This window comes from Mobula birostris, chromosome 22 (assembly GCF_030028105.1).
Source record: "Mobula birostris isolate sMobBir1 chromosome 22, sMobBir1.hap1, whole genome shotgun sequence".
In the NCBI taxonomy this organism is placed as follows: Eukaryota; Metazoa; Chordata; class Chondrichthyes; order Myliobatiformes; family Myliobatidae; genus Mobula; species Mobula birostris.
This window is the reverse complement of record NC_092391.1, coordinates 4,675,948-4,698,942: the sequence shown is the minus strand read 5'-3', so window position 1 is coordinate 4,698,942 and position 22,995 is coordinate 4,675,948. Positions and strand designations below refer to the sequence as shown.

At 44.5% G+C, this 22,995-nt stretch overlaps 1 protein-coding gene across 1 annotated transcript in view; it reads right to left on the bottom strand.

The window, feature by feature from the left end:
- zbtb26 (zinc finger and BTB domain containing 26) overlaps window positions 1–14,331 on the bottom strand; it is a 55,390-nt gene extending 41,059 nt beyond the window's left edge. The window contains exon 1 of the mRNA XM_072240643.1: window positions 14,253–14,331. The gene's annotated coding sequence lies outside the window, so the exon portion shown is untranslated. The remainder of the gene's footprint in view (window positions 1–14,252) is intronic.
- Between the last annotated feature and the right edge of the window lie 8,664 nt (window positions 14,332–22,995).

Here is a 22,995-nt window from a genome sequence, read left to right as displayed (position 1 = left end):
GTATATCCTTGGACGTTCAGCTCCCAATGGCTAAAAGATGGCTGCCAAGTTTCAGAGATGGCCACAACATCATACTTACCAATCTGTAGCTGAATTTCAAGATCATCCATTTTATTCCTTATTTGAATGCACGCAGCATATAACACTTTCAGTCCAGTATTTGTTGCTTTCTGTTTTAACTGCACCACGCCTCTATTGCCCTGTAACTCATGTTACTGGCTGTGATTAAGCCTCATCTCCTGCCTGTTCTTTCTATAATCTCTGTTGCACGCCACCTTGATTTATTTCTGTTTTCCCTTTCCTCAACTCTATCACTCTGGTTCCCATCCTCCTGCAAAATTAGCTTAAACCCTCCCCAACAGCTCTATTAAATGTGTCCGCTAGGATATTGGACCGGTTTGGGTTCAGGTGTAACCTGTCCTTTTTGTACAGGTCGTATCTCCCCCAGCAGAGGCCCCAGTGATCCAGGAATCTGAAGCTCTGCCCCCTACACCAGTCTCTCAGCCACACAATAACATAAGAGCTCCTTTAAGTGCCCCTAATGTATCTGCCTTTACCACCACCCCCATACACCCACCACTATTCCACAGACCTACCAGTCTGAAAAAAAAAACAAACTCTGCCATTCGCCTTATACTCTATCAAGTCACCTCTCACCCTCTTTCACTTCAGAGAAAAGCCCTAGCTCACTCAACCTCTCCTCATAAGACGTGCATGTTCTCTAATGCAAGCAGTATTCTGGTAAACCTCCTCTGCATCCTCTAAATCTTCCGCACCCTTCATAATGAGGTGATCAGAACTGAATGCAATATTCAAACTGGTCTAATCTTGGGCAAGGTGTCGCACCTGCTTAGCCCCTCCCCCATCGATCAGAGTCACATGAAACCATGGGAGCAGGTGGTGGATGGTTGTATAAGAAACTGGTGCACATCCTAAGTCCAAGTTATGCAACCACTGATGTCAGGCAGACAATCTCTGAAGAGTATTGAAAATGGCTGTCTTGTAAAGACACTGTCCAGAAGAAGACAATGGCACACCACTTCTGTAAAAAAATTTGCCAAGAACTATCATGGTCAAAGACCATGATCATCCACGTTGTACGACACAGCACAATGATGACAACGAACCAGTTTTATAGAATTGCAAGATTATCTCAGTTCTTGAAATCAATCCCCTGACTAATGAAGGCCAACACACCAAGGAAAAAGGACAAAGCCTACATTTAATTTATTCTTGTTTTTCCGCATTCATAGCACTTCAAGCAATCGGAATACCTGCACCTAGCCCAGCAGCAAAGGTTTCAGCCATCAGAACAAACCATCATACCAACAAAACTGATTTGAAAAGAGTATGCATCATTTTTATTTAGATGTCAAAAGACTTAAAACTTTTCTGTTACAAAACCAAGTAGTTAATGCTTAAAATGTTTGAAGTGATAACATAAGGGAAATGTTCAACAGGTCAAGCAGCATCAACAATTGACCAGAATGAGTATTATTCAAGATTATTTAACGTCATTTCTTGTACACAAGTATCAAGGAGAACAAAATAATTGTTACTCCAGATCCGATGGCCTGCAAGAGGACCACAACCTTGCCATAGGGTTTGAAGGCTTGTGTGCCTTGATGACCTGGAGATCTATGCTGGCTGGAGTCAGGGATTTATGTTTTGGCTCTTGGTAGCGTCACCCATACCAAACAGGTCAAAGGGGAGAGGCCAGACTAAAAGAAGTCCACTGGTCCTCCAGGTTCAGGGGTTCAGCTCAAGAACAAAAACCCTGACTGGCCAAACAAAATTGTTACAGAAACAGCAATGAAGAATCCTACATCTGAGTGTAATGGTATTCCTGAGTCTCCACCCGCGACTTGCATGACTGACAGTAGTGAAAACCAAGAGGAAACTACTTATACGATGAAGCAAGCCGTGAACACGACTAGAGATGGAGAACCAGTGAAGTAACTGGCAAAAAGAGGGAGATCTGATACAGCACCAAAAACAGTAACAATTGAAAGTTATAAATACCCAAGATAGTATATATACAGAGATTTACTGTATGTCCATAAAGTGACGCTGGACTAAAGGAGTGTCTGTACACAAGGTGACTGACAGGAAATGATAGAGCAGTGGTGGTTGGAGGTGTGGAGGGGTGGGTTAGTGGATGGAGGTGATGACAGCCTTACTGCTTGGGGAAAGTAATTGTTTATGAGTCTGGTGATTCTGGCATGCATGTTAGGTAGCCTCCTACCTTATGGGAGTGGGACAATTTATTCATTAAAGACATTGATACTGCACGCATTTATTGCCTATCCATAACTGTCCCTGGATATTGTCTTCCAGAGAACCATTGTCATTCACAGGGCAGAAGAGGTGGGGTGGGGGGGGGAAGGAAGAAGTAGTTTCTCTTCTCAAAAGCCCCAGCAAACATCAGTCTAGTGGTTTTAAAGCTTACCAGTGGGACCAGTCCTTTATGGCAGATTTTGTGTTATATACCACAAAAAGCATTCTAATTGGTTGCATCACTCTGATAATGGAGGAACCACCGAAAAAGATCGAAGAAGCCAGAGAGGGTTGTGAACAGCCAGCTCCATCATGGGCATTGGCCTCTACTGAGGATATCTTCAAAAGGTGACGCTTCATAGGGAGCATTCATCATTGAAGACCACTCACTCAGGACATCCCCTCTTCTCATTGCTACCATCAGGGAGGCAGTAGAGGAGAGAACATACATACACAATGTTTTAGGGGGAGAAAATGTTCCTTCATCAGATATCTGAATGGTCCATGAATCCATAAACACCACTGCACTATTTTAACTCCCCTTCTGCACTATATTTGATAGGCATTCATCTTATTGTGATTTATAGTATAGTTTACGTATTGCAATGTACTACTGCTACAAAGCAACAAATTTCATGACGTATGTCAGTGATAATAAACATTCTGATTCAAATTTGACTGGTGAGATTCAAACTCATTGCTCCAGTTCATAATCCATGCCTATGGATAGGAGTTCCATATCCCAGCCTAGCAGACAGCAGGACCTGAACAACATCCTCCAAGACAGGCACATAACAATTCAGCACTAGTAGGATGTACCCTTTCTATACTACTGGTTAATCTTTGATGATCTGCTTACTATAGCTAGTGGAAATTTAGTGGAACAGACTCAATGGATCAAGTGGCCTAATTCTGCTCCTACACAACTATTGAAATTACTAAAAGCCTTAAGCAAGTGTCAAATATAAGGCAGTTTTTACACATTCTAAACTGCATTTTCTTGCAGTGGATCGTGCTGCTTGACAGATGGGTCCAAAGAGCGATACAGCATTTGCCCAGAGTACAGTGCCAACTGTGAAGGATTTGCAGACTCCCTGAGATTTGTTTATTTGTGCAGAAAAGGCCAGATGGCCGTTTTGAGTGTTGCCGTAAACACTGAAGTGAGAGGTTAGAAATCATATGGAATAAACCTGGCACCATGAAATTTTAGAGAAAGGAGCTAGATGTGGATGTACCTTTGGCAAAATTTAAATCTAAGGGTTTTTTGGTTTTGAGCCCAGTGCAAAAAGAATTTGGTTTGGGTGGCATTTTCCCCTGATGGCAGCATACAGACAAATACTTGGCAAGACAGATTCTGACATTGACAAGTCAGGTTGAGTGTCTTTCTTTTAAACCTCACCCAGAATACACTGTATCAGAGAGATGGTGAAAGAACTAATATGGTAAGGGCATAAACATTAGATTAGATTAGATTATGAGGACACTCAGTCCTCGTTTATTGTCATTTAGAAATGCATGCATTAAAAAATGATACAATGTTCCTCCGGTATGATATCACAGAAACACAAGACAGACCAAGACTAAAACTGACAAAAACCACATAATTATAACATATAGTTACAACAGTGCAAAGCAATACTGTAATTTGATAAGAGCAGACCATGGGCATGGTAAAAAAAAAGTCTCAAAGTCCCGATAGCCCCAACATCTCACGCAGACGGTAGAAGAGAGAAACTCTCCCTGCTGTGAGCTTCCAGCGCCGTAAACTTGCCGATGCAGCATCCTGGAAGCACCCGACCACAGTCCGACTCCGAGTCTGTCCAAAAACTTCGAACCTCCGACACCGAGCACTATCTCTGCCGAGTGCTTCGACCCCAGCCGCCAAGCAACAGGCAAAGCCGAGGACTCGGGGCCTTCCCCTCCGGAGATTTCGGATCACACAGTAGCGGTGGCAGCGAAACAGGCATTTCAGAAGTTTCTCTAGATGTTCCTCCGTGCTCTCACGTCTGCCTCCATTAAATCAAGATTGTGCACGGTCTCCTACTTGACAGGTAACAGATATCTGTCGCGCTGCCATCTTCTCCTCCCGTCTTTTGTCCATTGTTCATCAAACCATTTGTATGAGAGAATTCATAGAATTAGTGGGCTGAGTTTGAAAGAATCCACTAGTTCATAGTTCAAAGTTTAAGTAAATTTATTATCAAAGTACATATTTATCACCATATATAAACACAGATTGATTTTCTTGTGGACATTCATAATAAATATAAAGAAACTAAAAAAAAAGCAATAAATATCAAAAACATGAGATGAAGAGTCCTTGGAAGAGAGTCCATAGGTTCGAGAGTAGATAATCCTACACCACCACGTTCAACAGTGAGTAATTGCTCTTGAACCTAGTGGTGTAGGATTTGAGCTCCTGTATCTCCTTGGTGGCACAGCAAGAGGAGAGCATGGGCTGGATGGTGGGGATACTTAATCATGGTGTAGGATTCTCTCAATAGTGCACCATGATACTGTCTCCCACACACCTCTCTTCCTCTATAGATCTCTCCACCTTCAGCTCAACTCTCAAATCACACACAGACTACTTTTATCTCTTCCCCAGATCCTTAAACAAGATTTAGTTTTAGCCTCATCTTGCCTAACAGGACTTACCCCATGGACTACCCTTTCTCTCATCATTCCTTTCCAGTTACATCCATTGTATGGCCAACACCTTCCATGGCAAACAGCTCATTTTCAGCTTGGACATCTAACTTCCATACAGTAAGAGGCGGGCTTTGGGACTAGTTGCTTCATCCTTGAACTAAAGATCAACCAGCAATTGGAAATAAACAAAGGCGCAGATTCAAGATTGTTTAATGTCATTTCCAGGATACAAGTGTAAAGGAGAACAAAGTAAATGTGACTCTGGATCTGATACAGCACAAAAACAATCAGATTAAAAACACAATAATAATAAATACAATTTAAGTATAAATACACAAGCTAGCTAATATACATTGATGGATTGTATGGCAATAAAGTGATGCTAGGCACAGGAGTGCCTGTATGCAAGGTGACTGACAGTGGTGGCTGGAGGCAGGCACTACTAGTAGTTGAATCAAAATAACATCATAATACTGGAAAGACTCAGCACATCAGGCTACAAATGTGAGAGGAGAAACTAAATTAATGCATTGAAAGGAAAGGACTCCACAGCTATTGGACAGCACCTCCACATTGTCTCTTGCAAGGACACCTCTTCACTCTCCCACTATCTCTACCTCTGAAAGGGGTGTTCTGGTAATGGGACCTTCCATACCAGAGTTGTAAGATCTACTCCTCCCCCCCTCCACCATTAATCATGGATTTGCCTCCATCGTGATGACAGGGCTCCCAACCCTCTCTTATCAGATTCCTCCATTTTTCGCCCTTTGTCTCTTCCATCTATCACTTCCCAGCTTCTAACCACACCCCTCCCCTGGCTTCACCTATCAACTGCCAGTTTATCCTCATCTCCATTCCACACCCCCCCCCCCCACACACACCTCCTTATTCCAGCTTCTCCCTTCTTCTGCAGTCCAGATTAAGGATCTCGGCCTGAAATGGTTTATTCCCCTCCACAGATGCTGCTTGACCTGTTAGGTTCCTGCAGCATTTTGTGTGTGTTATTCTGGATGCCCAGCATCTACAGAATCCGCTGTGTTAATGATTTCTGTTGCTACACTTCTCTTCTTACCCCTCAACACTGAAGGACAGCGTTTTGATCTCACCGTCCACTCCATCAGCTTTCCTAGTCAGATCATCCTTTACAAGTTACTTCACCTCCAAAGTGAATGTCCCATTGCAGCTTTCCAAAGGGAAAAATCATGGTCCTCTCATGTCCATCTCTACATCTTGCTGTACCTTTCCATACAACAAATACCCATTTCGAGTTCTCATTCCACCATCCAAAGATTCCTTCCAGGTCATACAGGCACAGTAAAACAGCACAGATACAAGCCCCTTATCCATGCTGCCCACCTAAGCTAGATCCACTTGGCCCATATCGTTTTAAACCTTTTCTATCCACGTCCTGTTTGCTTAGCCCGCTATTCTACTCACTTTATACCTGATTGTGTGGCTAAGCACAGCTCCAATGCTATATTCAAACTTGCTGATGACATCACTGTTATAGGCCAAATCAAAGATGGTTACAAATCAGCATGTAGAAGAGAGATTGAAAATTTGGCTGAATGGTGCCATAACAAGAACCTTTTACTCAATGTCAGCAAGACCAAGGAGCTGATTACTGACTTCAGGAAGAGGAAACCGGTGGTCCATCAGTCCTCATCGGAAGATCAGAGGTGGAGAGAGTCAGCAATATTAAATCCCTTGGTGTTATCATTTCAGAGGACCTGTTCTGTGCCCAGCACACAAAAACAATTATGAAGAAAGCACAGCAGCACCTCCAGTTACTTTGGAGTTTGTTAAGATTCAACATGACATCTAAAACTTTGACAAACTTCTATAGATGTACAGTGGAGTATATTGACTGGCTGCATCACAGCCTGGTATGGTAATACCAATGTCCTTGAATGGACAATCCGACAAAAAGTAGTGGATGTGGCCCAGTAAAGGCCTCCCCACCACTGAGCATATTAACACAAACCAATGCTATAGAAAAATGGTACCTTCTTGCTGTTGCCATCAGGAAGGTGGTACAGGAGCCTCAGGACTCACACCACCAGGTTCAGGACCAGTTTATTACTCCTCAGCCATCAGGCTCTTGAACCAGAGGGGATAACTTCACTCGCCCCATCACTGATATGTTCCTATAACCTATAGACTCTCTTTCAAGGACTCTTCGTCTCGTGTTCTTGAAATTTATTGCCTATTTATTTTTATTGCTTTCTTTTTGCATTTGAAGTTTGTCTTTTAAAACCATATAACAATTATAGCATGGAAACAGGCCATCTCGGCCCTTCTAGTCCGTGCCGAACTCTTACTCTCACCTAGTCCCACCGACCTGCACTCAGCCCATAACCCTCCATTGCTTTCCTGTCCATACAGCTATCCAATTTAACTTTAAATGACAGCATCGAACCTGCCTCAACCACTTCTGCTGGAAGCTCGTTCCACACAGCTACCACTCTCTGAGTAAAGAAGTTCCCCCTCATGTTACCCCTAAACTTTTGCCTTTTAACTCTCAACTCATGTCCTCTTGTTTGAATCTCCCCCACTCTCAATGGAAAAAGCCTATCCATGTCAACTCTAACTGTCCCCCTCATAATTTTAAATACCTCTATCAAGTCCCCCCTCAACCTCCTACGCTCCAAAGAATAAAGACTCAACTTGTTCAACCTTTCTCTGTAATTTAGATGAAACCCAGGTAACATTCTAGTAAATCTTCTCTGTACTCTCTCAATTTTGTTGACATCTTTCCTATAATTCAGTGACCAGAACTGTACACAATACTCCAAATTTGGCCTTACCAATGCTTTGTACAATTTTGCACACTGATTTAACACCCAAGTTGTTTCATTGGTGCTATTATGATTATTATTCTATTATGGATTTATTGAGTATACCTGCAAGAAAATGAATCTCTGGGTTGTATGGTTACATATATGTAGTTGATAATAAATTTACTGTGAACTTTTGAATGTTAGCAACTAACACAACCCAAGGGACTTATCCAAATGTATTTTAAATGTTTTTATTGTATCTGCCTCAACGACTTTCTCTGGCAGCTCATTCTAGTTACTCATCACCCCGTGTTAAGAAACTATTTTTCAGATCCCCTTCAATCCTTTCCCTTAAACCTATGCCTTCTAACTTTTCAAACAGCTCACACTAAATGGAGGAACTCAGCAGGTCAGGTAGCAACTACGGAGGGAAATGAACAAAAGACATTTCCAGCCAACTCCCTTCATCAGAACTGGAAAGAGGACATTAGGCAGAATAAAACTGTGGGGGGGGGGGGGGAGGAATGTAGGAGCTGGTGTGTGATAGGCAAGTCCAGGAGAAGGGCAAAGGTAGATGGATGGAGAATGGGTGGGGATGTAGGAATGATGTGAGAAACTGGGAGGTGATACGTGAAATAGGCGAAGGACTGAACAAGATGAAACCTAACAGGAGAGGAACAAAGGGTGCCAGCAATCTTCAACCCCCGCTGCTGCTGTCAGTGAGGAGTTGTACATTCTCCTCCTGACCTGTGGGTTACCTCTGGGTGCTCCCGTTTTCTCCCACATTCCAAAGATGTACAGGTTAGGGTGAGTAAGTTGTGGGCAAGCTAGTTGGTGCTGGAAGAGTGGTGATATTTGTGGGCTGACCCCCGCATATACTCGGACTACGTTGGTTACTGACACAAATCTCATTTCACTACATGTTTTGATGTACATTTGACAAATAAATCTAATCTTTTAAAATCTTTTCTTAAGCTAGGTAAATGAATGTTGATGCTATCAGGTTGGAGACTACATCATACCTATATGGAATATAATATATTCTTTTAATCGGCATCTAACCAAACCTTTGCAGTAGACAGCACGTGGACAGACATCAGTGTGGGAATGGCAAGGGGAATTCAAATGTCTGAATCCAGCTTCTAAACTCTGGTTCTTTTCCCTGAAAGACCGTGCACATTTGCTCTATGATTTTATACATCTCTACAAGGTCACTGCTCGGTCACTGCTCAGTCTCCTACATTCTAACAAATAAAGTCCCAGCTTGCCAATCTCTCCCTAAACCCAGCCCTCGAGTCCTGGCAACACTCATATATACATCTACTATATGCATACTCCTTTCAATTGTTTCTCACAATACAATCTCGAGAGAATTAGAGATTGCACTGAGAGAAGTAAACTGTAGAACTATTCCCGCTGCTATCTGTAAGGAGCTTGCACGCTCTCACTGTGACAACGTGGGCTTCATCCCACATTCCAAAGACAGACGGGGTTAGTATATTAATTGGTCACTTGGTTGTAATTGGGCAGCATGGGCTCATTGGGCTGGAAGGGCCTGTTATCTCAAAACCTCTAAAACTGAAGCTCAGACTCTGACACCATTTTTGCAGAGCACCTTAGTTCATTTATTCAGTCCAAAAACAGCATCCAACTCTCTATTACTTTATTCTCCACCCCCTCACCCATCTTGAGCTCCTGGGCGGCATGGTAGTGTAGCGGGTAGGACATTGCTTTACACCAGCTGCAAATCAGCATTGGAACCCCACTGCTGCTTGGAAGGAGTTTGTATGCGACCCCCTCCCCCCTATTATCATGACATAGCATGAGAGATGGGCATGCTACGTTGGTCATTGGTGCTGGGAGCATGGCAATAGTTCCAGGCTACCCAGCACAATTCTCATTGATTTGATTTGACGCAAACAATGCATTTCAACGTATGTTTCGATATACATGTGACACAAAGCTAATCTCTGGAACAAGTTCCAGGAACAGTATCTCATTTTTTAACTAGGCATATTACAGCCCTCAGGACTTAACGAGATCAACAACTTTGTTAAGTTAGTTTTAATGTGTATCAGCACTGTCCTGCTCCTGTGATTAAAGATCTAAAGATTAGCTTTTTTGTCACATGTTCATCGAAACATACAGTGAAATGCATAAACAAGAGATTCTGCAGATGCTGGGAATCCAAAGTAACAGTGAATCGCATTGTTTTGCGTCAACGACGAACAGAGTCTGAGGATATACTGGGTGGGGGCAGCCCACATGAGAAAGATACAATATATTAAAAAAATCAACAATTCTCTCCCAACCTGCCTATTCTATTTTATTCTAGATTCCAATATCTGCAATGTTCTACATTTCAGTCTCAGCATTATTTCCACCTCCATTTTCATTTCATTCCTATTTAAGAGGTTCAAGATAGTGTAATGTCATTTCCAGTACACAAACATAGAGAACGAAATTATTGTTAGTCTGGTTCTGATGGCAGCACAGAAACATGATGATTAAAAATTACAATATATACAAATACATGAGATAGCTTATATGTGTTGAATGTATATCCATAAAGTGATGCTAGGAACAGGAGTGTCTGTACACAAGATTGCTCACAGGAAATGATAAAGTAGTGGTGGTTGGTGGTGTGGAGGTGTTGATCAACCTTGCTGCTTGGGGAAAGTAACTGTTTTTGAGTCAGGTTGTCCTGGTGTGGATGCTTCGTAGCCTCCTACCTGATGATTTATACATTCTGGAGAAACTCAGCAAGCCAAGCAGCATCTACGGAAAACAGCAAATAGCAGACATTTTGGGCTGAAACTGGATTTCTGGCATCCTGTCGCACTCACCTCAATATTAAGCAAATACTTTGAGGGGCTGGTCAAGGACTACATCTGCAGCATACTTCTACCCAAACTGGACCCCCTACATTTCGCCTACCGACACAACTGATCAACAGACAATGCAATAGCCACTGCTCTACACACCGTCCTTACACATCTGGAGAAGAAGGATGCTTATGTGAGAATGCTGTTCTTGGACTACAGTTCAGCATTCAACACCATAATTCCATCCAGGCTCAGAGAGCTTGGCCCTGACCCTGCTTTGTGCAGCTGGATTCTGGACTTTCCGTCAGATCGCCAGCAGGTGCTAAGAGTGGGTTCCCTCACCCCTCTGACTCTCAACACAGGAGCCCCTCAGGCTGTGCACTAAGTCCCCTCCTTTACTCCCTATATACCCATGACTGTGTTGCCACCCATTGCTCTAATCTGTTAATTAAATTTGCAGATGACACTACATTGATTGGCCTAATCTCAAACAATAACAAGGTGGTCTACAGGGAAGAAGTCATTTCTCTGACACACTGCTATCAAGAAAACAACCTCTCCCTCAATGTTGCAAAAATAAAGGAGCTGGTTGAGGATTACAGGAGGAATGGAGACGGGGTCACCCCTATTGACATCGATAGATCTGGGGTTGAGAGGGTAAACCCATGGTCTGCTCTTATCAAATTACGGTATTGCTTTGCACTTTTGTAACTATATGTTATAATTACGTGGTTTTTGTCAGTTTTAGTCTTGCTCTGTTCTGTGTTTCTGTGATATCATACTGGAGGAACATTGTATCATTTTTTAATGCATGCATTTCTAAATGACAATAAACGAGGACTAAGTGTCCTTATAATCTAATCTAAACAGCTTTAGGTTCCTTGGCATCCACATCACCAAGGATCTCACATGGCCTGTACATAATGGCTGTGTGGTGAAAAAGGCACACCAGCATCTTTCACCTCAGACAGCTGAAGAAGTTTGGTATGGGCCACCAAATCCTAAGAACTTTCTACAGGGGCACAATTGAGAGCATCCTGACTGACTGCATCACTGTCTGGTATGGAAACTGTACCTCCCTTAATCGCAGGATTCCGCAGAGAGTGGTGCAGACAGCCTAGCGCATCTGTAGTTGGGAACTTCCCATGGTTCAGGACATTTACAAAGACAGGTGTGAAAAAGGGCCCGAAGGATCATTGGGGACCCAAGTCACCCCAACCACAATCTATTCCAGCTGCTACCATCTGAGAAATGGTACTGCAACTTAAGAGCCAGGATCAACAGGCTCCGGGACAACTTCTTCCAGCAGGCTATCAGACTGATTAACTCATGCTGATTTGAGTGTACATTGATTTGAGTGTTACATTGACTGTTTTATTTATCATAAATTATTATAAATTACTATGATTGCACATTTAGATGGAGACATCATGCAAAGTTTTTACTCATGTATGTGAAGGATGTAAGAAATAAAGTCAATTCAATCGTAAATTTGATTGTATTATTTTGATTTCTAGCATCTGCAGAATTTCTTATGTTAGTGTTCCTCCCTGATGGCAGTAGGATATACAGTCCATGAGCTGAGTGGGTGGGATCCTTCATGATGTTACTGGAAACAACAGGAATTCTGCAGATGCTGGAAATTCAAGCAACACACATCAAAGTTGCTGGTGAACGCAGCAGGCCAGGCAGCATCTGTAGGAAGAGGTGCAGTCGACGTTTCAGGCCGAGACCCTTCGTCAGGACTAACTGAAGGAAGAGTGAGTAAGGGATTTGAAAGTTGGAGGGGGAGGGGGAGATCAAAATGATAGGAGAAGACAGGAGGGGGAGGGATAGAGCCAAGAGCTGGACAGGTGATAGGCAAAAGGGGGTACGAGAGGATCATGGGACAGGGGGTCCGGGAAGAAAGACAAGGACCCCCCCCCCCCGTCTTTCTTCCCGGACCTCCTGTCCCATTTACAAAACATTTACTCCAATTCTTTCCACAGACGCTGCCTACCCTGATGAGTATTTATAGTATTTCCCATTTCACTTTAGGTCCCAGCATCTGCAGTTTTGCTTGCTTTACCAAGGTCCATTCTCTCCTATGCTACCAAACACAGGAATAAAGTGAGTATTTCCTCACATTTCTCCATCAGTACAAGCATTTCATGCAGCATCACTCATTTAAAGAGAAAGTCACACTTTTCCACTGGAAGGGTTAAGATGGTAATTGATAATTGAAGCTCATACAATCAATACCACTCATTTAAAAAGCACAAAATATTTTATGATCTGTAGAATATTTATTCTCCCCCAATTCCACTTAAATAGCATCCCCTTCTTCCTTAAGCTTTTGAGATTTTAAGCACCAAAATATTCCCTTTTCCCTTTCCAATGCAAGTGTAAAACTGCCACATTTCTAGAAAACCACAACAGCACATGCACCAAATAGATGAAACTGTTTACAAGCCATTTCACATGGGGAAATGAGAAGACATTTTTTTTTTGTAGTGTGCACATGGTGATAAAGAATGCTTTAAATTATTTTAAGATATAATGCAAAAAAGGGAAATTCACTGCTGTAATCACAACATATTAGAAGTGAGGACCTTTGTTTTTTGCAAAGCAGCCTCCAATCTCAGATGCAAATTAGCATTTATAATGAGGGCAACTGCTTAACATAAAACTCAAATATACATATACAATAGTTTTTATTACAATTCCCTGAATGTTTGAAATAGGTGCGAAGTAACAATCTGCTCTTAATGCCAAACTAACAAATTCATTGGAACGATGACAGTCGTTTATACAGGGCCTCTTTTTAATTACCCACGTACTTAAACCACCATCATCTACTTGTACTGAAGTGCCACATTTCAGTATTTTTAAAACTGTTGCACACTGTGCTCCACAGGACTAACTCACATGTGCAAAATCTGGTGCTGAGACACACCGAGATAATATATCCGGCATTTGAACAAAAAAAACAATGCCCAAAGCACAGAGTGATTTGAAAGGAAGCTTGGGAGGGAGAGAAAGAGTTTGAAATGTTGGCGTTGCACACAGGTAAAGTGCAGAAACAAACAGGGACATTCCACATATTAAATCCAACTACTTGCAAACCCGAACTAAAAATAAATCAAGAACGACTCAGAATAACTTATCCCGCATCTGCCGTGAAACATCAGACGGCGAGAGGTCCGGTTTATGGCACCGATTGGCAAGTCACTAATGCACAACGTCTGGATGATTGCGGGGAGAGGACAAAAGGGTGGACGGGTCCGAGGTGAGACGGTGGTCCCGGGGCGGTCAGCTGCGGCCTGGCCAGCCCCCGGCCCCGGGCCTAGTGCCGGGCGGATGGAACAAAGCCAAGCCTGCTGCAAGGCCGGTCTCCGAGCGCCGGGTTGGGCTGCCCGCTCGTCCCCACCCGAACTACAGCGGCCCCGGGTTACAGAGCGGTAAGTGGCCCATTTCCTTCACCTCACCCCCACAAAGCCCCGCTTGATAATTATGGGCGGGGGGGGGGTCTCCAGGTTGTTGTTGCCGAGGAAGGTTCTAGTAAAGGCCGCGGCCCCGGGAGACCACCACCCCCCTTCGCCGCCCACCCCTCCATCCCTTTCCCACCCCCGACTCCGTCCCGCCGCCGCCATTCCTCCAACCTCCCTCTCCGATACATCCCCCACCCCCGCCGCCGCCGCCGCCGCCGCCGCCACCGCCGCCGACCCGCTCACGGTACCTGCCCCCCGCCTCCGGATTCTTCAGGCGCCGCGGCTTCGCGGGGTCGGCGCGCGCACACTCGCGCCGGCTCCGGGCAGTGGGCACGAGAGGGGGAGAGAGAGCGAAACGCGCGCTCGCGACGGCGGCCCGGATTGCCCTAGCTAGGGAGCAGGAGCTGTCAATCAAACCCGTCTTAAAGGGGCCGCACGTTAGAAGTCCCCTCTCTCAAATACCCGACCTCCCCCGTACCCTTCCTCTCCATTTACCCTACTTCTACACCCTCTTCCCTTCCCCACCTCCATCCCCTCCCTATCTCATCCTCCTCTCCCCGAAAGTTGTCCTCCTACTCAGACCCACCCTCCCCTCACTATCTCATCCTCCTCTCCCCGAAATTCGTCCTCCTCAAACCCTTCCTCCCCTCCCTACCCCTTCCCTTTCCTTCCTCACCCCTCCTCTTCCCCTTCCCCACCCCTCACCTCCCCACATCCTCTTCCTCTCCTCCCCACCCTACTCCCACTACACACCCTCCTCCTCTCCTCCTTCACCCCCTCCCCTCCTACCCTTCTCACCCCCCCACTCCCATCCTCCTCCTTCTCTTCTCCTGCCCTCCTTCTTCCCCCTTCACGCCTCTCCCCGTACCATTACCTGTAACTCATCTCTCCTCAACCATCTCTCATACCCCTCCCCCTGCCCCTCTCTCTCCATGGTCTCCGCTCGCTGCTTTCCCCATCCACTCTCCTCACATCCATCCTCCCTATCCCTTCCCTTCCTCTCCCCCTCTACTTCCCCAAACATACTTCTGCATTTCCAACCTACCCTCCCCAACACCCCTCTGCAGACAAACCCCCACTTTTGTCAAACTCCACCCAACCACCCCACTAAACGATAGTGAGGGACAAAATTGGTCCTCCAGAAGATCAAAGTCGTCGTCTATGTGTGGAGCCTCACGAGATGGGGGAGATCTTAAACAATTTTTTGCATCAGTATTTACTCAGGAAATTAGCATAGCGTATATGGAAGGAAGGGAAACAAGCAGCAGTGTCATGGAATATATAGAGATTAAAGAGGAGGAGGTGCTTGCTGCCGTACAGCAAATAAAGGTAGATAAATCCCCCGGGCCTGACATGATATTTCCTCGGACCTTGAGAGAGACTAATGTAGAAATTGCAGGGGCCCTGGCAGAAATATTTAAAATGTCCTTAGCCATGGGTGCGGTGCTGGAGGACTGGAGGGTAGCTCATGTTGTTCCGTTGTTTAAGAAAGGCTCCGAAAGTAAACCGGTTAATTACAGGCCAATAAGCCTGACATCAGTAGTAGGCAAATTATTGGAAGGTGTTCTGAGAGATTGGATATACAAGTACTTAGACAGCCAAGGGCTGATTAAGGATAGTCAGCATGGCTTCGTGCGTGGTAGATCGTGTTTAATGAATCTTGTAGAGCTTTTTGAGGAGGTTACCAAGAAAGTAGACGAAGGAAAGGCTGTGGATGTTGTCTACATGGACTTTAGTAAGGCCTTTGACAAGGTCCCACATGGGAGGTTAGTTCAGAAAGTTCAGACACTAGGTATCCATGGAGAGGTTGTAAACTGGATTTGAAATTGGCTGTGTAGGAGAAGACAGAGAATGGTAGTGGATGATTGCTTATCAGACTGGAGGCCTGTAACTAGTGGTGTACCTCAAGGATCTGTGCTGGGACCATTGTTGTTTGTTGCCTATATCAATGATCTAGATGATAAAGTGGTAAATTGGATCAGCAAGTTTGCTGATGACACTAAGATTGGAGGCGTTGTGGACAGCGAGGAATGCTTTCAAAGTTTGCGGAGGGATCTGGACCAGCTGGAAAAATGGGCCAGAAAATGGCAGATGGAACTTAATGCAGACAAGCGTGAGGTGTTGCATTTTGGAAGGACAAATCAAGGTAGGACATACACAGTAAATGGTAGGGCACTGAGGAGTGCGGAGGAACAAAGTTCTGGGAGTTCAGATTCATAATTCCCTGAAAGTGGCATCACAGATAGACAGGGTTGTAAAGAAGGCTTTTGGCATCCTGGCATTCATAAATCGAAGTATTGAGTATAGGAGTTGGGACATTATGGGGAGATTGTATAAGACATTGGCCAGGCCAAATTTGGAGTATTGTGTACAGTTCTGGTCACCTAACTATAGGAAGGATATCAGTAAGATTGAAAGAATGCAGAGAAGATTTACTAGGATGTTGCCAGGTCTTCAGGAGTTGAGTTACAGGGAAAGATTGAACAGGTTAGGACTTTATTCCTTGAAGCATAGAAGAATGAGGGGAGATTTGATAGAGGGATATAGGCAGTAAATGTGAATAAGCTCTTTCCACTTAGATTAGGAGAGATAAATATGAGAGGACATGGCTTTAGGGTAAAAGAGGAAAGGTTTAGGGGGAACTTCTTCACTCAGAGAGTGGTGGGAGTGTGGAACGAGCTGCCATCTAACGTGGTAGATGCGGTCTCACTCTTAAGTTTTAAGAATAAATTGGATAGATACATGGATGGGAGATGTCTGGAGGGTTATGGATTGGATGCAGGTCAATGGGACTAGTGGAATAATGTTTTGGCACAGACTAGAAGGGCCATTCTATGTAGTGTTCTATGGTTCTACTGCTGCTCCCAGTTGTACTGAAACTCACACTGTCCCGTTGCATGAGTCACAGTAGCAGCTCTCGGGGGTGGGGGAAGGCAATTGGACATTGCCAGTGGAACTGAGCGTAGGTTAGGTGCCACAGTAGTGGAACAGTTTGCGCGACACTGTTACACCTGCAAACGTGAGTTTCCACTCTCTGCATAAAATCTTACCCCTGATATCTCCTCTGTACCTACTTCCAAGCACCTCAAAACTGTGCCCCCTCATGCTAACCATTTCAGCCTTGGAAAAAGTCTTTGACTATCCACATGATCAATGCCTCTCATCATCTTATACACCTCTATCAGGTCACCTCTCATCCTCCATCGCTCCAAGGAATAAAGGCCGAGTTCACTCAAACTGTTCTCATAAGGCATGCTTCCCAATCCAGGCAACATCCTTGTAAATCTCCTCTGCACCCTTTCTATGGTTTCCACATCCTTCCTCTAGTGAGGTGACCAGAACTGAGCACGGTACTCCAAATGGGGTCTGACCAGGGTCCTATATAGCTGCAACATTACCTCTCGGCTCTTAAACTCAATCCCACGATTGATGAAGGCCAATGCACCGTATGCCTTCTTAACCACAGAGTCAACCTGCACAGCAGCCTTGAGTGTCCTATGGACTGGGACCCCAAGATTTCTCTGATCCTCCACACTGCCAAGAATCTTACCATTAATACTATATTCTGTCATCATATTTGACCTACCAAAATACACCACCTCACACTTATCTGGGTTGAACTCCATCTGCCACTTCTCAGCCCATTTCTGCATCCTATCAATGTCCCACTGTAACCTCTGACAGCCCTCCACACCTCCAACTTCTGTAGAAACATTTACCGAGAGCAATCATGGTCATGTTCATGTCATACGACATGGCACATAATGAAGATGATGATGATATTGAAACGTATAGTGAAATGTATTGTTTGTGTTAACAATCTATACAGTCTAAAGGTGCTGGGGTCAGTCCGCAAGTGTCACCACACATTCATGTTCAACAGAATAACTCAAGCAACAACAACAAAACAAACTGCTTTCCTCCCACCTACCTGCTCACACACAAAGACAGTCATCCAACCCCAGAACAGGCCGCCTCTGGGTCCAGCCCCCAGTGGATTTGCAGACTCGCAAACCCAGGACAGGTAGATGGATAAGAAACATCTAGAAGAAAATGAGATAAATGCAGATGAGTCTGGCTTGGATGAGCATTTTGGTCAGGATATTCCATTTGGGTCAAAGAGGCTGTTCCTCCACTCTATGACTCCACGGTGCTTCCATTCTGTTGGATTCTAATGTTTTTAATCCAAGGTTTTTTTGGAAGTCAAGTAAGTGTAAGGGTTTTTTTTTATGTCACTGCGTAGTCTAATTAAAATGGCTTCTTTGTATGTTATAATAGAAAATTGAAAGGGCTTCTTTGTTATGTTAACTGCTGAGAAAGTCCTCCCACCAGCAGCTTGTTAGGATCACGTTACTGATAAGGTGTTACAAAGCAATTAGGATAGTTGTTATGCTTTTGACGTGTCTGTAAGTTATTGTATGTGCGGGGTTTTGGGGAGAAGGCGGGAGAGAGAGAGACAGAGAATGGACCAGGTGCTGTGAGTCCGCTAACGGGGTCGGACCCCGAGCAGGAGTCCGGGGTCCAGGGTGTTTGACGAGGAGACGGACTCGTGTGGAGCATCTGGTCGACCACCGTTGTTGGTCCCAGGTGGCAGGTCGAGGTGGTCCGAAGTGGCAGGGTGAAGAAGGAGGGTCCTGAGCTCCAACTGTTTGTGCACAAAGAGATTGAACTTTGATAAGTGTGGCGCCTTTTATTTTCCTTTTATATTTTATTCTCTATTAATTATATAGTTCCAGTAATATGTGGTGTATTGTCTGTTATTTGGGCGGGGTGGGGTACATCACACAGCATCCACACAAACTAATTACCCAGTTTGGCGGGGCCGAGGACTGTTTCCCTAGACGACAGCGAACCAAGCGACCCTGAGGTTGGCCAGGAGGGCTACATAAGTGCCACAAAACTCATTGCTTCACAATTGTTTTATTAAGTGCTAATAGAACAAAGAGAATTGGACATGGGCGAAGCAATGTCTAGCGGGGAAGGGAAAGAGTAAAGACGAAAGAATAAAGATGTGCTTATGTGTTCAGCTCTTTTTAATACCATAGATAAGAAACATTCCATTCAAATTTGTTCTCGTATGGGGGTGGGGGTGGTGGCTACTGCACAGGACCAAAAGAAGCTACAGAAAATTGTAAAATTAGTCAGCTCCATCTTGGATACTTGCCTCCATAGCCTCACCTCTGCCCCTCTGACTCTCAACACAGGTACCCCTCAGGGCTGTGTCCTAAACCCCCTCCTTTACTTTCTGTATACCCACGACTGTGTCACCATCCACAGCTCCAATCTACTAATTAAATTTGTTGATGATACTACATTGATTGGCCTAATCTCAAATAATAATGAGGCTGCCGACAGAGAATTCATCACCCTGACACAGTGGTGTCAAGAAAACAACCTCTCCTTCAACGTCACAAAGACAAAGGAGCTGGTTGTGGACTACAGGAGGAATGGAGACAGGCTAGCCCCTATTGACATCAATGGATCTGGGGTTGAGAGGGTGAACAGCTTTAAGTTCCTCAGCATACACCTCACCGAGGATCTCACTTTGCCTGTACATACTGGCTGTTGGGGAAAAAATCACAACAGTGCCTCTTTCACCTCAGATGGTTGAAGAAGTTTGGCATGAGTCCCCAAATCCTAAGGACTTTCTACAGGGGCACAATTGAGAGCATCCTGACTGGCTGCATCACTGCCTGGTGTGGGAACTGTACTTCCCTCAGTCGCAGGACTCTGCAGAGAGTGGTGCGGACAGCCCAGCGCATCTGTAGATGTGATCTTCCCACTACTCAGGACACTTACAGAGACAGGGGTGTAAAAAGGGCCCGAAGGATCATTAGGGACCTGAGTCACTCCAACCACAAACTGTTCCAGCTGCTACTATCCGGGAAATGGTACCGCAGCATAAAAGCCAGGACCAACAGGCTCCGGGACAGCTTCTTCCACCAGGTTATCAAACTGATACAATTTTTTTTTCTATGTAATATTGACTATCCTGTTGTATATACTATTTATTACAAATTACTATAAATTGCACATTTAGATGGAGATGTAACGTAAAGATTTTTACTCCTCGTATGTGAAGGATGTAAGAAATAAAGTCAATTCAATTCAATACCCATGACTTCTTCAAGGAGCTGTGCCTCAGAAAGGTGATGTCTATTATTAAGGACTCCCATCACCCAGGGCATATTCTCTTCTCATTGTTACCATCGGGTAGGAGGTACAGAAGCCTGAAGGCACACAGCGCCTCAAGAACAATATTTCTATACTTGCTGAAATATGTATGTATTTATTTATTTCCTTACTGTATAATCATGTATTGCATTGAACTACTGCTGCTAAGTTAACAAATTTCACGACTCATGCCGGTGATAATAAACCTGATTCTGACCAATCAGAGAGCCCCTATTCCATAACGTATACAGAGAACTTTCTAGAATGATACAATGAACCGTAACCACTAGGGGGCACACTGAGCAATTGCATATGCATACTGCGACCACTAGGAAACATATTGAACAGCTACATGGTTTTTAGATAATTATATAAAATACTAGTAGACAATTTACTTTTAAACTGCAAAGTCTGGATTAAACAGAGTAATCCAACATTTACCTGGGATAATGTATCTGCCTCAACCACAACCTCTGGAATGAGCTGCCAGGGGGAAATGTTTGTGCTGAGACAAGTACATTAAGAATGTTTAAATGGTACTTGGACAGATACGTGGATAGGAAAGGTTCAGATGAATATGTTTCATATTTGGGCGGATGGGACTAGGTGAGATGGGAACCTTGGTCAGCATGGATCAGATTGGTCAAATGGCCTGTTTTCCTTTTGTATGACACTATGACACTGGTGGGACCATAGTATATAGGAAGGATGAAACTACTGTTGGAAGCATTTTGGAGGAAGATTACTAGTCAATACTGTACCTACAATGGGTTGGGGTGTCCAGGGAGGTTTAGCACTTCTGGTGACGGGGGCTTGTTGTGTCCATTCTAGGAGAAGCTCACTCACCTTTGGTCCCCACCGGACACTCAGCTCTCACCTGTGGCTCTAAGTAGCTGTTTTCATTCGACAGCAGCCACACCCTGGTACACAGCTTCAACAGGTTGGCTGAACCAGGTGAGGGTAGCTGGTGGCTTCATACCCTGGTGAGACAGGGACATATCTGTCATAGCATGTGAAGTCAGCTCTGGTGGACTGGACTGGAGATCAACAGTGAGATCCAATGGCCAGGAAGGCAGTTCTGCCACATTCCATAGAGAGGGAAGGGCTTAATAAGGCACAGAAGAATCCATGGTCATCCACTGCAGCCAATAAAGACCCCAGTTGTGAATTTAGAACTCTGAGGTCGAGGGAGTGGAACAGCCCCAGTGCAACAGCTTTTCCACTTTAAAAGCTCTCTCACACAGGTTCCCTGGTATCATTGGATATAAAGGACAACCACCAAGGAGAATGGGTAGGTTCAATAAGGACCGTTCAACATTGTCTACTAACACCTTTGGTCCACAACATACCCCAGCCTGCATACAAACTCCCAAAGCAAATGCAAATCCCAGAACACAGATCACTGAGCACATTCTACCTCATACCCAAGTCCCTATGCTTCACCTGAACTCCAACACAACCAAATCTCTGCCCCTAGTTCCGAATCAGAATCAGGTTTATTTTCATTGACCTATGTCATGAGAATTGTTGATTTGTGGCGATAGTGCAATGCAATACCTTAAGATTACTACATTATTATATGAAATATATAAAATATAAACAAGTTACACAAAAAGTAAGCAAAATATTGAAGTAGCATTCATGATTTCATGGTCCTTCAGATACCTAATGAGAGAAGGCAAGAAGCTGTTCCTAAGATGTTGAGTGTGTATGTTGAGGCTTCCTGATGGTAACAATGAGAAGATGGCATGTCCTAAATGGTGAGGGTCCTTGATGATGGATGCTGCCTTTTTGAGGCATCATCTTTTGAAGATTTTCTTGATGATGTGGAGTCCATTTTCCATGATGGAGCTGGCTGAGTTTACAAACCTTTGCAGCTTTTACTAATCCTGTGCATTGGAGCCTCCATACCAGATAGTGATGCTCTCCACAGAACACCTGTAGAAATTTGCAAGTGTCTTTGGTGACATACCAAACCTGCTCAAACTCTTAATGAAATATAGCTGCTGGCATGCTTTCTTTGTCATTGTATCAATATGCTGGCCCCAGGACAGATTTTCAGAGATGTTAACAACAAGAAAACACACACACACACTGCTGGAGGAACTCAGCAGGCCAGGCAGGATCTATGGAAAAGAGTAAACAGTTGACATTCCGGGCTGAGACCCTTTGGCAGGACCGGAGAAAAAAAGCTGAGGAGTAGATTTAAAAGGTGAGGGGGGGGGGAGGGGAGAGAGAATCACAAGGTGAAAGGTGAAATATGAAGAGGGAGGGATGAAGTAAAGAGCTGGGTAGTTGATTGGTGAAAGAGATACAAGGTTGGAGAAGGAGGAGTCTGAGAAGGCCATGGAAGAAAGAAAAAGGGGGAGGAGCACCAGAGGGAGGCGATGGGTGGACAAGGAGATGAGGTGAGAGAGGAAATGGGGATGGGGAATGGTGAAGGTGGGGGGGGGGGAACATTACTGGAAGTTCGAGAAATCGATGTTCATGCCATCAGAATGGAGGCTACCCAGATGGAATATGAGGTGTTGTTTCTCCGACCTAAGTGTGGCCTCATCACAACAGTAGAGTAGGCCATGGATAGACATATTGGAATGGGAAATGGAATTAAAATGGGTGGGCACCGTGATATTCCACTTTTTCTGACGGGTGGAGTGTAGGTGCTTGGCAAAGCGGCCTCCCAATCTACGTTGGGTCTCATCAGATTTCCAGTATCTGCAGGTTTTCTCTTGTTTGTGATTTAACATCCAGGAACTTGGTTATCCCAAATTTGCCCAAAGTCCCCAAAAAAATAGGCACCACGGTAGCGTAGCGGTT